Source organism: Rhinoraja longicauda, chromosome 25 (genome assembly GCF_053455715.1).
Source record: "Rhinoraja longicauda isolate Sanriku21f chromosome 25, sRhiLon1.1, whole genome shotgun sequence".
NCBI classification, from domain to species: Eukaryota; Metazoa; Chordata; class Chondrichthyes; order Rajiformes; family Arhynchobatidae; genus Rhinoraja; species Rhinoraja longicauda.
In genome coordinates, this window is record NC_135977.1 from 16219968 (window position 1) to 16237394 (window position 17427).

Here is a 17427-nt window from a genome sequence, read left to right on the forward strand (position 1 = left end):
CACATAAAGAAAGCTAGACATGAAAAGTTAGAGCGGCTGCCAGTGGAACTGAAACAACTGGAACAAAACCATAAGGATACAAATGATCAAAAAATCCGAGAACTAGTTGTGATGAAGAAGAATGAAATAAATGATATTTATACAAAAGATATAGAAAAAAAGTTGATTTTTGTAAAACAGAAATATTATGATGGGGGAGGAAAAGCCAGTAAATTATTAGCCTATAAACTAAAAAAACAACAGGCAGAGAATACAATTCATAAAATAAAACACCCTGTAACTAATTTTACACACTATAAATTGAAGGAAATACAAAATTGTTTTGATATATATTTCAAAAGATTATATTTACAACCTCAAATCAGTGGGGAGAAAATGGAGGATTTCTTTAAGGAGATTCATTTGCCAAAATTGACCAGTGAACAGAGTAAGTCCCTTGTAGCTGAAATAACAGAGAAAGAAGTTAGGTCTGCTATAGTACATCTTAAACCAAATAAGGCCCCGGGCCCAGACGGGTTCCCTTCAGAATGGTACCGGGTAATGGTGGACTCATTGGTCCCTACGTTACAACGTACTTTCAATTGGGTTCTCAAAGAGAACGTAATACCCCCCTCCTGGAAGGAGGCAGTAATCTCATTGATTCCGAAAGAGGGAAAAGATAAATCTGTAAGCAGTAATTTTAGGCCAGTGAGCGTACTCAACCAGGATTACAAAATTTTTACTCACATACTAGCCAAACGATTAGAGTGTTTGCTACCACAAATTATTAGCCTGGATCAGACAGGGTTTGTTCGAGGGAGACAAACCCAAGACAACATTAGAAGGACATTGCACATAATTGACCACATAACAAAATTTAACTTAGAAGCAGTCCTAGTGGGGTTAGATGCTGAAAAAGCTTTTGATTATGTAAATTGGTCTTTTTTGCTTAGAGCTTTAGATAGATTTGGATTTCACAATACTTTTATTAAAACAATACAGGCTCTTTATGATAGCCCAAGTGCAAGAATTAAAATTAACGGAGTAGTTTCAAAACCATTTTTGCTAGAAAGAGGAACAAGACAGGGATGTCCAATCAGCCCCCTTTTATTTGCGGTTTTTATCGAACCTTTGAGTCAGTGGATTATCCAGAATAATAATATCAAAGGAATAGTAATGAAAGGAGGGGAACAAAAGATTTCCTTATTTGCCGATGACGTATTGGTGTATTTGTCAGACCCTGAACAGTCTTTGTTACAGTTATTTTATGTTTTGGAACAATATGGATCCTTCTCTGGCTATAAGTTAAATGTTATAAAAACACAAATTCTTAGTTTCAAATATAGCCCCTCAGTAAAAGTAAGGGAAAAGTTTAACTTGAGGTGGGATGCTGAATCCATGAGATATCTGGGATAAACATTCCAATAGATCTGACTAAACTGCACTTGCTTAACTACCTCCCATTGAACAATAAGATCAGGGAAGACATTAGGAGGTGGGACCTAATACCTTATCTTAATTTTGGATCTCGTATTGAATCGGTCAAAATGGTTATGTTACCGAGGCTGTTGTATCTCTTTCAATCACTTCCACTAGATATATCAGACCAACAATTTCAAGAAAGGCATAAACATATCTCGAGGTATATTTGGCAGGGACAAAGACCAAGAATCAGTTACCAGGGGTTACAACTGACCAAAAATAAAGGTGGGGTTGCACTCCCGTGCTTGAAAGACTATTATGCAGCTGCTCAGCTGAGAACATTAATTTATTGGTGCAACCCCGACTATTGTGCTAGATGGAAGGAGATTGAGATTGCTATAACAGAGGAATTTCCGATTCAGGCTGTAATCGGAGATAAGGAGTTAACAAATAAGTTAATTAATTTGGGAAACTCGTGGATTCGATTATCACTTAGGGTATGGAATAAGGTCATTATCCAAAATCATCTGAGGGATGCTGTGAAGGTTTTGAGATGGTGCACGTTTGATCCAGATTTTGTACCAAAAAGACAGGACACTAGTTTTAAAAGATGGAGTTCTCAAGGTTTGACATCATATTGCACATTTTTACATAAGGGGTCTATGAACAGCTTTGAGAATGTGAAGAGGCAATTTGGTTTGAATAATGATGATTTCTATAGATACCTTCAAATTCGCCATTATATAGATCAAATACAAAAGGAATGTGCAGAAGTAAAATGGGATAATATTTTGTTAAATGTATTTATTGATGCTTACCATGGAGGCTCAAAACAGAAAACCATCTCAAAATTATACAAGGGTTTACGGCAGAGAAAAGGCAACTCACTGTATGTAAAACAGAAATGGGAAAGGGAAGGTAATCTGGTTCTAAAGGAAGAAACCTGGGAGAGCTTATGTGAGATACAATGGAAAACCTCAAGTTCAAATGTTTGGCGGGTGTTTTGCTGGAAAACCCTTATTATGTTTTTTATTACACCAGTTCAAAAAAGGCATTACACAAATTCTTCTTCATGCTGGCGACAATGTGGGTGCCTTGAGGCAAACCATTTTCACATATTTTGGTCTTGTGTATCAGTGATCCCATTTTGGCAGGAGATTCATAAAGTTTTACAAAAAGGTTTTTATATGGATATTCCATTTAAATTTGAGTTTTTATATTTTGGTGCTTTACCAGTACAAAATGCTTCTATTAAAGATAAGTATCTTTTCCAGATCTTAAGTGCTGCCAGCAGGAAAGCTAGTACTAGGAAGTGGTTGAAACCTGGAAAACCTAATGTGGATGACTGGATTAACATTGTATATGATATTTTTATAATGGAAAGGATAACTTTTGCTTTAAGATTGCAACAGGGAATATTTTTGAAAAGGTGGGAAAAATGGATGTTGTACATCATGCCCGTACGGCCATCATTCGTTTAAAGCGGATCTTGGTATCCTACTTCCGTGTCCTATCTCATTTTCCTTGATTTCATACCGCTCCAGAAGTAGTGATGAAATATTATGGAGGTATACCCCAAATGTTGGTTTTAGTTGTTTTTGTTTTTGTTTTTGTGTGTAGTTAAGTTTTGGATATGATCAAATGTCCAGTAAGTCATTACCCATCCTTGTAGTGCTTCCAATACCTGTGGTATGCTTTATTTTGGGATATGCAGTATTTGTTAACTAAGGAGGGTTTAAGGTGAATGAGAATGTGTATCATTGCGGAATGTCTGGAACTGGAAAATCAAAATCAAAATAGAATTATAAAAAAACCCAAAAAACACAAGTTTGTAGATTCATATGAACAAACCAAGAGAACTGCAGATGTTGATGTGGGCATACATACTCTCAAAGAATGACAGAAACAAAGGCTTGTATTGTTTTGGAAGATGGCAGCATACTGATTAATGAATGTACAGATCTAAGTAGTTATGCAATGACTGATAGTATATTTGTAAACAGATATAAATGCACAGTGTTTCATCTATTCAATAGGCAACACCCATTACACAGTGAATTACACATAAATACCGTGTGTACTCATGTTGGATTTGCACCTGATTTTTCTTCAAATATTCTTGTGAGAACATGTGAGCCATATACTCTCCCAAGCAGAGTTATTTATAAACAGAGCTTGTGACTTCAATTTTAACAGATGTAAATCGTAATGCAAAAGGAACTTAAATCAAAAATATATCCCCAGGACTTTTATTAGAGTTCTAAGAATTAAGAAGGAATATTTTTCTGAAGCGAAAGTAGAAATTGGATCACATTTTGTGGATTTTCTTCCTAATTAAGACATGTATTTATTAGAATAGGTGTGTACCAGGCAGTCATAACAGTCTAATACCTAAATGCATTAATCCCCAAGATTTGATGACATGCATCCCAGGGTTTTGAAGGCAAAGGCTTCATGGTGATAGTGGACACACAGATTGTCAACATTCAAAGTTCATCTACTTCTGGAACTGTTCCCACAGTTTGGAAGCCAGCAGTATACCACTACTATTTTAGAAAAAAAGGGATAGAATGAATGACCTAATAAAAAATAATAGCTTGAATCTGTCTTTATGGAAGTGGTTACAGGACACTTCGAAAACAACAGCAAGATTGGGCAGAATTAAAGGGGAAATGATGTTTGCTAATCCTGTTGGAGTTTTATTTGAGGTTGTAACCAGCAGAGTAGATCAGGCTACACCAGTCGATATGTATTTGAACTTCCAGGAGACCTTTCATCTGGTGATATTTGAGGTTATTAAACAAAACTAGAACTCGTGTTATCAGGGTAATTTACCAATGTGAATCACCTAATCTGTCAATCAATCCCCTCACCTGTATCCAGAGATCACTTGCCAGGCTTTGCATCACTTATTTTACACTTTTCTCCCCCTTACTCCATCACTCTGAAGAAGGGCCCAAAGCTGAATCATTGTCCCTCCACAGATGCTGCCTGGCTTGCTGAGTTGTTCCAGCATTTTGTTTTTTTGCTCAAGATTCTAGCATCTGCACGAAAATGTGGATATATTTGTGTCTCCAATGTGAAATGAGAATTGGTTAATAGCCAGAAAATAGAGTAGGAATAATTGGCTCGTTTTCAAGTGTGACTAATGAAGTGCCACAGGGTTTGCTTCTGGTGCCTCTATTGTGAATAATCTATGATATGAAAGAGTGATTTGAAAGAGGAGATCAGGCGCAACATATTCAAGTTTGCTGATAAAATAACGCTGGTTGGTAACATGGGCTGTGAAAAGGAAAAAAAGTGGTGTCAGGAAGATTTTGGCAGGTTAAGTACATGACAAATGGCAGGTAAAGTACATGACAAATGGAATATAATGGAAGAAAATGAGAGGTTGTTCACTTTAGTAGGAATTTTTTTTAATGGTATTCACAGGGATCACAGCATCCTTTGCAGGAATTTATTAAAATAGTAGCATATTAATCATGCGTGACTTTGATCTACCTGTATTAATCAAATTAGAAATGGTATCTAGGAGAACAAAATTATTGGGTGTAATTACCTAGAGCAATACAAGTATAGCTAACCAGGCTGCTTTAGCTTTAGTAAATGATCTAAGTAAAATACCCCTTGGAGAATTATGATAACAATATTTTTGTTAATCTTTTAACATACAGCTTGCAAAGTTTGAGGCTGAAACAATTGTATGTAACCTAATTAGGGAAATTACAAAGGAATTCCTAAGTCATCCCTTCATCCCTAAATGTCCAACATGAGGGGGTATAACTATAAGGTGAGAGTGGGGAAGTTTAATGGAGATGTGCAGGACAAGTATTTTACACAGAGATTGGTGGGGGTTCGGAACACATTGCCAGGGTGGTGTTGGAGGCAGATACGATAGTTGCGTTTAAGAGGCTTTTAGATAAGTATATGGAAGCGCTGGAATTAGTCGGATGTGGATCATGTACACGCAGATGAGATCAATTTAACAAGGTACCGTGATCGGCACAAGCATTGAGGGCTGAAGGGCCCAATTCTGTGCTGTACTGTTCTATGTTCTATGGGAAGATGAACCAATCGTGACTAAACAATAAAGTTAAGGAAAGTATTAAGCGGAAGGAAATTATAAATAACGTGCTTTAGCCCTATTTTTTCATTCTTTTTTTTTCTATCCAAGGAAAATCATGTAGTTCACAAACCATGGTGCTATGTGATCCACTTTCTAAACACTTCCTAATGAAACAAATATTGCTTGTGTTTTAATATGGATTCTGCCACCTTCAACGATTCTGAATATACATTCTCCTAGGAATCTGTTCCTGGACCCCTTAAAACCATTTAAAAGTGTTTTTGTATATACTTTTGTGTGGACATCATCAGAAATAAAACTTGAAATGTGAGTCTGGCAGGGGCAAGTGAAGCATACAGGTATTAGATGTTGGGATTGACCAAGGCCTCATCAATGCAATGACAAGAAGGAACTTCAATTGGTGGAATTAATCATTTATGTATCCTCAATCATATTTGGATGACTTTCCTTCAGAGCACTTATTCACAAAATGCTGGAGTAACTCAGCAGGTCAGGCAGCATCTCAGGAGAGAAGGAATGCGCGACGTTTCGGGTCGAGACCCTTCTTCAGTCTGAAGAAGGGTCTCGACCCGAAATGTCGCCCATTCCTTCTCTCATGAGATGCTGCCTGACCTGTTGAGTTACTCCAGCATTTTGTGAATAAATACCTTCGATTTGTACCAGCATCTGCAGTTATTTTCTTACACTTCCTTCAGAGCACCGTTAGTGTCAAAATCTAGCACCTTCTTTAAAGTATTTCTGCTGTTTTCATTGGGTTTCCTTATTGTACAATCTATCCCCATTAACTCAGGTATAATGAAAAAGATACTTTGCAAAAAATGCTAGTTCACTCTTAAGCACAGGATTGGATGGCTGATTTGTATTTCTAATAGAGTTAACAGGAAGTCATCTTGAAAAGAGGAACATAATTAGCAAAGTCAGTTGGAGCATTGGAATTTAGTTTGCCCTGGACATATATCATGGCCAAGATTCTTTCCCACTGATCTCCAGACTGAGATTGCATGTCTGGCTGTCACACAGTGACAACATTGTTAGTTTTAGCTGTGATTTAAAAAAAAAGATCTTTCTTCACATAAAGCAAGAGAGATATAGTGAAGTAGAGCTGAATTTTGGATCATTCTGCCTATATTTAAGATGATTTATGGAATTGTCTTTTAAAAGTAATTCTTCGTGAGACATACATTGAACTGAGGTGTGCAGGAATTTGCTTGGAAACCAGCCCTAGTACTACCAAGTATTTAATCTGGGCTTTGATTTAAAAAGAGGATAAATCTTGTTAGGAAATGGGGAATGGTCTCTTGCACCTCCCAGTGGCCAGGGAATGACTTGGCCATTTGCCTTCTTGGATCGACAAAGCATGCTAAATTAGCGAAAGTAAAGGACAAAATATGTTTTAAAATGTTGATAAATACATCTGTGTAAGGGATTCCTGCATGTCACTAAAAATGCTGCGTGAATTATTGACAAAAGTCTTGTTTGTTTTCCTACTTCTGTTCTGGCATTTGATGTTTAAAATAGGAAAGCTGTTTCAGATTTATCTTCAGTTCTCAGCAACAGTATGAAGGCCTTTCCTTTGCTCAATAAATCTGTCATTGTGTGAGACACTGATCTGTTTGGCTGGAACTTCTACCTTCAGGCTTGCTCAACAGTTGCTTTCCAGGTGTATTATTCAAATCAATTAATGGTTTGTCTGTTGGTAAAGTCATTTGTGTAAATATATACTTGTTGCTTTATTGGTGTTAAGATGTCTGTAGTTACATCACAAACATCACAGGCTTAGACTCAATGGATGCAGCCAGAGGTCCTTTGAAACTATAACAAAAACACATAAAGGAGGTCATTAAATTTATTGTTCGTAATATGATCAACGGGTAAGTTAAAAAGTGATTGTATTAATCTGTGACTAAAAGAGTGCCACCGATGGAATGTAGTTAATTACATGGGAGTTCTGTCCGATTGTATTTCTTTTGGGTGGGGATAGGGGGGTGGTTCAGGGACAGATTTAATAGTTTTTTTTTTTAAAGATTCTCTTCGATTATGCACTTCTCTCAGAGGATTAAATGATTTAAGGAGATTCAATTATCTAGAAATTTGTTCCCACAACATCAAAAAAAAATCCCAGCTCTGTGCAGTTATAAACAGGTTTATCCCAAAGTGGAGGAAAACTGCACATTTCCAGATTTTATTTAACCTCCAGGTTGAACTCAAATTTTCTATCTGGATCTCATGTGCATTAGAAACATTGTTCTGCCATAAAATCTTCCCAAATGACTTTGATAATTGCACATTGACCAACTTTCAACTTTGAAATATTTTCAACTTAATTTGCCCTAAACATTATTTGCCTTTAAAACCTGGAATTTAAAGGCCAACTATCGCTAATCCGTATTTTAGTGTTTGCTTGAGGGCAGTCATCCCAATTTTAATGCTTGAGCAAAGACCTCATATCAATATCTTTCAGCATGCAGGAGCATGAAGAGCATGCACAGGAATTCACCAGAGTACACGTTTGATAGACTTTACTTGTTAACTATAAATCCTGTCAGAGACATCCAGCTGGGACCCTCTAGCACAGAGAATATTCTCTACATTTGTTCTGGTTATTTTTTGAGACCACTAGAGCATCATCTCTACCTGCTTTCATTATTACTCCAGATATCATAACAACATTTGACCAAGTGTAACATCAAGGAACCCTGGTGAAACTGAAGTTAATGGACGTCCAGGGAAAATACTTTATTGAGTGCAGTCATGCATTGCACAAAGGAGAATGATTTTGGTTTTTGGAAATCAATTATCCTAGCTCCAAGTTATCACACCAGGTATTAATGAGCATGAGTGCTAGGTGATTACAATCTTCAACAAAAAAGATATTACTACTTGCCCTTGCAATTGAATGGCATTGCTGTTTGCCAAGTCCTTTATCATCCACATCCTGAAGATCGCCGTTAACCAGGAATTCACCCGGACTACTCAAATAAATACCTGGACTATTCACCTAAATAGATGAACTGGTTAGTTGTTTGGTATCCTGAAATAATAACTCACCCCCCGATAGCTTCTCCAACATCTACAAGGCCTAAGTCATGAGTGCAAAGAAATATTCTCCACTTATCAGATGAGAGCTACTTCAACACTTAATAACACTTCAGAACGAAGCAGCCCACATTACTGGGACCCCATCCTCCATGGTAAACATTTGTTTCATCCACTCGGTGCATCAAAGCTACAATGTATGGATTGCAGGTGTTGTGAATTCAGTGTTAAGGTGACTGGGCAGGGAAGATCAACCATAATCGCATTAAATGATGTGATAGGCTTGGAGCAAAGTAAACTACTCCTCCTATTTCTTACAACTTCATATTCTTATTTTCTTTCTACAGCTGCTTCCTTGACTGTTGTGTGTTGTGGCCCATTCTCCTAGTACCATTTCCCTTCTGGTGATGAAAGATGTTGTCTCAATGAACTGAATCTTGCTCGGCCTAGACATTCCGGTAAAATTGTAACCCACACTCTTCTCATGACTGCACATAGCAGGCCCAGCATTGCACCAAAAATCTCTAGTCTGAATATACCACAAAATGCTTGACAAATGAGGATTTAAATAAAAACAATGGATCTGCACCCACATATTTTTCAGTTCTCTCCCAAACTCTCTGTTTACAATGGATGTTGGACAAGACAACCACAAAAATTCAGAAGCCTCTTGTGCTTGATTAGTTTTTTCACCTACATATAAATGTCGTTTTTTTCCGGCTACATATAAATTTTGTTTGAGGAGATATTACTTTTAAACAGATTGCAAGCCTGTGCCTTGTGATTCATTGCACCCATTTTTGCTGCACTAATTGGTTTTGTTCCATTTAAGTGCATCAGAAAATGGCCTGTTTTTTCACAGAGGGTAACTGTTTGCTGAGCTTGCAGCCACTGCTGAGAAATTGGTCAGTACTGTTAAACTGCTCTTGCCATGGCAGCCACATGGGCCACCAAGGAGATGAGGGAAAAAGGGATGAGGGTGGTTCTGGTTAGTGGGATGGAGAATAGAGAATTGAGAAGGAAGCGATCAAAGTTGGGGGAAGGATTAAGAAGTGGATTGTGAGTTAATGCAGCTCTGTAAGCTATTGTGTGACCTGACCAGACTCCATGCTCTGTTTGAGACTAGTCTCCAACATGAGGTAGAGATCAGGTTTTGAACCCCAGACAATTTTCCTTTCTGTCACATCCAAGGTGAGATCAGTTACACCTCCCATTACTTCTCCCCTGATTGAGATTTGCTTAAGGCATATGGGGTTGGAACTTTCAATGTCTTGGACATACAAAATAGTACACTTGATAAGAATTTTTAGAAACTCAACTTATTGTAGATTTTAGATTGATTTTTCTTAATTTCACCAGACCAAAATTAGCTTTCCATTGTAAGGTTTCCCAATTGAGAGAACAAACAGATCTTAATCTCAGTTCCCTCTGAGTTGTCCTCCAGAAGGCAAATCAAAGCCACAAGTATCAAGTTGCATTTGATGCATGAATTCCACCTGGAGCCCACTGAATTCCCCTTGTGTTCAGAGTAAGTACAACCCAGCAGTGCAGGATAATGGTGCTGCTATGGTTCTGTACACTAAAGATTTGCATTGTTTGCATCAACATTTGCAACAGACAAATTACAGCGATCAAAGGATTCTGTTTGAGGAGTGCGATATATCAGACGGCAGAGCTCACTTTCTTGGTGTAAGCATAAAAAACGACCACCTGGGAAGGGATGGAGGAATGGAAATACGATTAAAACTGTACTTTAAACTTCCTTTTTGTTGTTGGGCTTATTCATAAATGAAGCAAACTGACACATAAATAGCAATTATTTTTAGAATGCTGGAGATATGTACCGCTGAATGGTATTAGCACCGTAAACCCAAAGTTCATTTCATCACATCCCATGTCCACTTGCTTTAAATTGAGAGGAGAATCCCTCCAGTTGCGATGAGCAACAATTTTATTGTGAAATTGTTCTCAGTGTCTTTGCAAGGACCAAACAGCAAAATCTTCACATGTCAGCAGAAGAGCAATATGCTTTGTAACACCAGATATTTACGATACTTTATTGAAAATATATAGGTCAACCCCAGTTGAAGTGATTCAATTTTTGGAAAAACTCTTGTCGGTTTTATTTATATGTCGGAAAAAGCTAGTATGTGTATGTGTGATTTTTATTTTAATTTCTCTTCCAGATGGTAGCCTACAGAATTAGTATGTATGTAAAAGTGACATATTTCACTGCAATCACGATCTGATATGCTTTGACAGCTGTGTACATTTGAAATAAGAACAACTTAAATTTTCATCAAAAATTAACATCAAATTTCTCTTGCACAGATCTGGCACTGTAATTTTAGGTATGCTTATTCCGTTAATTTCACAAGGACTTCTGTTGTTGTAAAGAATCTGTATCATAATGAGGTGCACCAACAAGGTGTTTGTGATCTTTCATGTTTACAATTTCATGTTTTAACAATTTTTAACAATGGCAATTATCATTTCATTGTTATGGCAAGGTCACGATTGAAGAGACTCAAATATGGAATTGCAAGAAAGATGGAAGCAGGCTGAAAGGGCATAAGGATTTTGAGAGAATAGATTTTTGGGCAAAAGTTGATGATGGATGTTTTAAAACAGGATGATACTAATAAGAGGGAACATTCAATATCAGCTACAATGGTGGCCCAAATGACAGTTGGATGTTGCATTTGATATGCGTGTGGTCAAGTAACTTTCATGAACAAGTTAGTTATGTGATGATTACAATGAAAGGATTAGGAGAAAAATTAAAACGACGTAGGACGAAACGTTAATGTAGGCCTGGGCCAGTGGGGAATGTGTAAAAAATGATTTGAACTGATGATCTCAATTTTAGTGTTAAAAGATGTACATGTTAAAAATGAAAGAAATGGGGGTAGTTATGGATTATCTATGTTTTGTAAGATTCTCCTTAAATGCTCTAGGCAAGAACATTATTGTGCTTGATATTGTCCAGTCAGTGGGCGATCAAACCAGTTATGCATTAGAATTTTGCAAAAAGAATTGCATTTGGAACATGGTGTGTGAGAACAGTAACTTTGAAGCCAAATACTAGCAATATAATAAACACCTTTCCGTCATTTTACTTTGCAACAACAAAAACAGTTTGTAGAAGTGGTGGAGACAAAACAGGAAGTAAGGTATATAACCAAAACCTATAGTCGCACCAAACATTTTGAGAAGGATTTTGAAAAGTGGAAAAGAAATGGGCAGGCACCAAAAGTTAGCAAGAGAATTTCAAGATGTAGGCATTTTCTGTGATATTTTTAGTCATTCTAATGTGAAAATAAGATTAACATTTACAGGCGATACAGTGGCGCAGTGGTATTGTTGCTGCCTTAGAGCGCCAGAGACCCGGGTGTACTGTCTACATGGAGTTTGTACGTTTTCCCTGTGACCATGTGGGTTTTCTCCCAATGCTCTGGTTTCCTCCCATATTTCAAAGATGTGCAGGCTTGTAGGTTAAATGACTTCTGTAAATTGTCCCTAGTGCATAGGATAGAACTAATGTGTAAGTGATTGCTTGTTGGCACGGACTCGGTGGGCCAAAGGACCTGTTTTCATGCTGTATCCCTAAACTAAACTAAACTAAACATGTTTTTATTTGTTCATCTCTCCCTTTGTTAAACCAAGTGGGATGTTCAGTTTTTACCAGTTCTTTCACTTGTCATTCAAAATATGAAAATAGATGACCACAGTAAGCAATGCAGAGTATTTTGTGCTGTTGGATCAATAGCCTTTGTTTATGTTAATTGATTGTTGACCTCAGACATACACAATGTGCTTCTCCCTTAATTAATTCTCTTCGTAACAAGTCCCTTTAGGATTGGGGATGACATGCTTTTATTCCAGTATTGTGGTTTCTGAGTCCCATGCACGATTCCAAGACTGTTCTACGTGTGGAGAAGGTGTGGCTAGGCAGGGCAGGCAGCGGAAATATTTGGAATGCTGTATGCTCCTTTCATTGTTTTATGTGGCCTCCATGTCCTCCTGTTTTTGGGACATGAGGTGCTCAGTGCCTTCTCGGGTGCTCCTTCTGCACTTTCGGTGGTCAGAGTGATTACCATGAGTTGGCGATATTATTTTTTTCTTAAGTAAACTTTCAAGGTCTCTTTAATTATTAAACAATTGGTCGAATGCAGCATGTCGCATAATTGTAGTTATTCTCATGACTTATGTTGTTTAGTAATGTGGGTATAATTGTGTTGTGGCGGCGCCCGGGGGCTAGGCCACTCCCTTGGTCATTCCATATCATCATCATATCATATCATATCATATCATATATATACAGCCGGAAACAGGCCTTTTCGGCCCTCCAAGTCCGTGCCGCCCAGTGATCCCCGTACATTAACACTATCCTACACCCACTAGGGACAATTTTTTACATTTACCCAGCCAATTAACCTACATACCTGTACGTCAGTGGACGGGAGGGATTAGGTCACTTCCTGGGTCAGTTCCCTTGGGTCAGGTGGTCTGGGACTATAAAAGTTTTGGGTGTGTCGACTCACGAGTTCTTTAGTGCGGTGTATGTGTTCCTTGCGAAATAAAGTATAGCTACTACTCACCTGGCGTCTGGCCTGATTTCCGCGGCGACCGCACCCACTACACTGGTGACCCCGATTTTCCTTCGCAAGTCGCGATGGATCCGAACGCTCTACTACCCGACTCTTCCAGTCAGCCGCCTCTGGACCCTGCCGTCCGCGCCGCTCTCCACGCCGTGTCGGTGTGGCTGCCTCCATTGTGGGCCGAGGACCCCGACTTCTGGTTTGACCAGGCCGAGGCACAGTTCGCCCTGCGGGGCGTAACTGCCGACGCCACTAAGTACTTTCATGTGGTCGGCGCCCTCGACGCGGCCACCGCGCGCCTGGTCCGACCCTTCCTCCGCGACCCCCCGGCGACCGATAAGTACGTGGCCCTCAAGGCCTTCCTCCTTCAGCAGTTCGGCCTCAACAAGGCCGAGCGGGCAGCCCGGATCCTCCGAATGCCGGGCCTGGGTGACCGCCGCCCGTCGGTACTACTGGCCGACATGCTGGCACTGCTGGGCGACTACGAGCCCGGTTTTCTCTTCAAACATGTTTACCTGATGCTGCTGCCGTCCGATCTCCGCCAGCAGCTCCTCCGCGACCTGTTCACCAACATGCAGGCGGTGGGCAGGCGCGCCGATGAGCTCTTGATGGCCCGTCAGCTGGCCCTCGACGACTACCCACAGGTAGGAGCCTCGATCGCCCGCATCACTACCGCTCCCCGACAGCCTTCCCGACGGTATCCGGCTTCAGCAGCTCACCCAGCCGGCGGCGCGTCTTTTCCGCACGGCCCGCCTGCAGTTCCCCCACCCGCCACCGGAGGTCGCTGGTGGTCAGACCCGGGGGCCGCGCGCAGCCTGCCGGCAGTTCCTCCATACGCCACCGGAGGTCGCTGGTGGTCGGATCGGCCCGCACAGCCGCCCGTTTTCATGGAAGCCAGCAGAGGGGGCTAGTGCTACTTCCATCGGCGGTGGGGCCCTTCGGCCCGTCAATGCCGGCAGCCCTGTTCGTTCCCGGGAAACGCAGGGGCCGGTCGTCAGTGATTGCTTCGGCGGCCGGCCAGATTCATCGTGTGTTTGCGTGGGACCGCCGCTCCGGGGCTCGTTTCCTTGTGGACACCGGGGCGGAGGTGAGCGTTGTTTCCCCCTTCGCGTGTTGACCTCCGCAGTGGCAACCGCAGTCCCCTCCTCGCCGCAGCCAACGGGACTTCGATCCGAACATATGGGGTGCGCACGATCTCCCTCAACTTCGGGGCGAGCAGCTTCTCGTGGCCATTCGTGATCGCGGATGTGTCCCAGCCGCTGCTGGGTGCGGATTTCCTACGGGCACATTCCCTGCTCGTGGACGTTAAGCGGCAGCGTTTAGTGCACTCAGTCACTCTGCAGCCCGTTTTCCTCCGCTTGGGCGACCCGGTCGTGCGTCCTGATTGGCCCCTGTCGTCCGTGGACGCCGCGTTCTCACGAATTCTGGCCGAATTCCCCGATATTCTGGACCCCCGGTTCCACTCCGCCGCCCCGAAGCATGGGGTGGTGCACCTAATTCCCACTACTGGCCCGCCCTTGTAGGCCCGGGAGCGGCGTCTTCCACCGGACAAGCTCCGTCTCGCTCGGGAGGAGTTCCGCCTTATGGAGTCACTGGTGATCGTGCGCCGCTCAGACAGCCCGTGGGCGTCCCCGCTCCATATGGTCCCCAAGGCAGACGGTGGTTGGCGTCCTTGCGGGGATTACCGCCGGCTTAACGATGCCACAATCGCCGACAGGTATCCGGTCCCTCACATTCAGGACTTTAATGCACACCTGGCTGGCGCCACGGTATTTTCCAAGGTCGACCTGGTGCGTGGCTATAACCAGATTCCAGTCCACCCCGACGACGTCCCCAAGACGGCAATCGTGACGCCATTTGGCCTTTTCGAATTCCTCCGCATGCCGTTTGGACTCAAGAACGCTGCGCAAGCCTTTCAGCGGCTTGTTCGTGTACCTTGACGACATTTTGGTGGCAAACCGCTCGAGACAGGAGCATTTTGCCCATCTCCGCCAGCTATGCCAACGCCTTAGCGATCATGGGCTTGCCATCAACATCACCAAATGCCGTTTCGCGGTGTCATCCATCGATTTCCTGGGCCACCACGTGACCCCGCACGGGGCGCTGCCGCTCCCGAACAAGGTGGACGCGGTGCGCCAGTTTCCACGCCCGACCACCGTGCGGGGCCTCCAGGAGTTCGTGGGGATGGTGGCCTTTTACCACCGATTTGTGCCGTCTGCAGCCCGGATCATGCGCCCGCTGTTCCACCTCATGGCGGGCAAGCGCAGGGAGGTCGAATGGACCAACGATGCGGTGGCGGCGTTCCAACATGCCAAGGAAGCCTTGGCTGCAGCCACGATGCTCGTGCACCCACGGGCGGATGCACCAACCAGCCTGACGGTCGACGCTTCGGAAGTAGCGGCTGGGGCGGTGCTCGAACAGCACACGGATGGGTGTAGGAAGCCTCTCGCTTTTTTCAGTAGGCACCTCAGCGGCGCACAGCGGAACTACAGTGCTTTTGACTGCGAGCTCCTTGCCCTTTACCTTGCGGTCCGCCACTTCCGCTATTTTCTCGAGGGACGTACCTTCACCGCATACACGGACCACAAGCCCCTCACCTTTGCGTTCGCCAAGGTGTCCGACCCGTGGTCAGCTCGCCAGCAGCGGCAGCTGGCTTTCGTCTCGGAATACACTACCTCCATCCGTTTCATCGGGGGTAAAGACAACCGGGTGGCCGACGCCTTGTCTCGACCCGCGGTCCACGGCGTCCGGCAAGTGGCCGATGGCATAGACTACTCAGCCCTGGCGGCGGCCCAGTTGTCCGATAATGAGATGTCCGCCTACCGTACTGCCGTTTCGGGCCTGAGGTTAGAGGACGTTCCCTGTGGCACTGGGGGCGCGATGCTGCTTTGCGATGTGTCCACTGGGCAGCCATGCCCAATCGTGCCTGACCTGGCGTCTGGCCTGATTTCCGCGGCGACCGCACCCACTACAGTGTGCTGAATTCAAAAGCTCTTCTGCTATCATATTGCCGCATTGCAGTCAGATCTTTGAAAGTTATTCTGAGCCCCTCAGACCATTATCTATCAAAAATATATTTTTGATGTCTCTTAACATTAATAAAACATTTTATTAAGGTTCTGATTTTCCAATAGTTACCCAATCTTTTCTCTAGTGAAATCCCAGTGGCAATTGTCCATGACTGCTGACCTCTTTCTGGCTAGGTTTAATTGATAGTTGATCCTTCTCTTTACTTTAAAGTGTGGAGTCTTCAAACTAGAACCCATACATTATTGTGCTTGCTATCCAATATTCAGTTGTGGATGGTTTCAATGTACGTGCAAACATGACATTGTAAAGCACATAATTTAAAACTTCCTCCACACTACTACAACCATGAGAAAACCTGATAAAAACAGTATGAGAACAATCTTTGGAGTATCCTGAACCCAATGTTCCTTACAAATCATTACGTCAAGCATCCCAGAACTGAAATCTGAACTGTTTCTCTGCTGCTCTGATCTGCTGAATATTTCCTACATTTTCTGATTTTATTTCACATGGGAGATTGGTGAGCAAAAGTAGAGCACAGTATTGGGGGTAGGGTGTTGACATGGATAGAGAATTGGTTGGCAGACAGGAAGCAAAGAGTAGGAGTAAACGGGTCCTTTTCAGAATGGCAGGCAGTGGCGAGTGGAGTGCCGCAAGGCTCGGTGTTGGGGCCGCAGCTGTTTACCATATATATTAATGATTTGGGTGAAGGAATTAGAAGTAACACTTGCAAGTTTGCAGATGACACAAAGCTGGGTGGCAGTGTGAACTGTGAAAAGGATGTTAGGAGGTTGCAGGGTGACCTGGACAGGTTGAGTGAGTGGGCTGATGCGTGGCAGATGCAGTATAATATAGATAAATGTGAGGTTATCCACTTTGGCGGTAAAAACAAGGAGGCAGATTATTATCTCAATGGTGTCAGGTTAGGTAAGGGAGAAGTGCAGCGAGACCTGGGTGCCCTTGTACACCAGTCACTGAAAGTTGGCGTGCAAGTACAACAGGCAGCGAAGAAAGCTAATGGCATGTTGGCCTTCATAACGAGAGGATTTCAGTATAGGAGTAAAGAGTTTCTTCTGCAGTTGTATAGGCCTCTGGTAAGACCACATCTGGAGTATTGTGTACAGTTTTGGTCTCCTAATTTGAGTTGGACATCCTTGTAATTGAGGCAGTGCAGTGTAGGTTCACGAGATTGATCCCTGGGATGGCGGGACTGTCATATGAGGAAAGATTGAAAAGACTAGGCTTGTATTCACTGGAGTTTAGAAGGATGAG

The 17427-nt window shown here is 42.5% G+C and overlaps 1 protein-coding gene across 2 annotated transcripts in view; it reads left to right on the forward strand.

Moving 5' to 3' along the window:
* Positions 1-17427, forward strand: part of grk3 (G protein-coupled receptor kinase 3) — a 185863-nt gene that overhangs the window by 78024 nt on the left and 90412 nt on the right. The window lies entirely within an intron of this gene.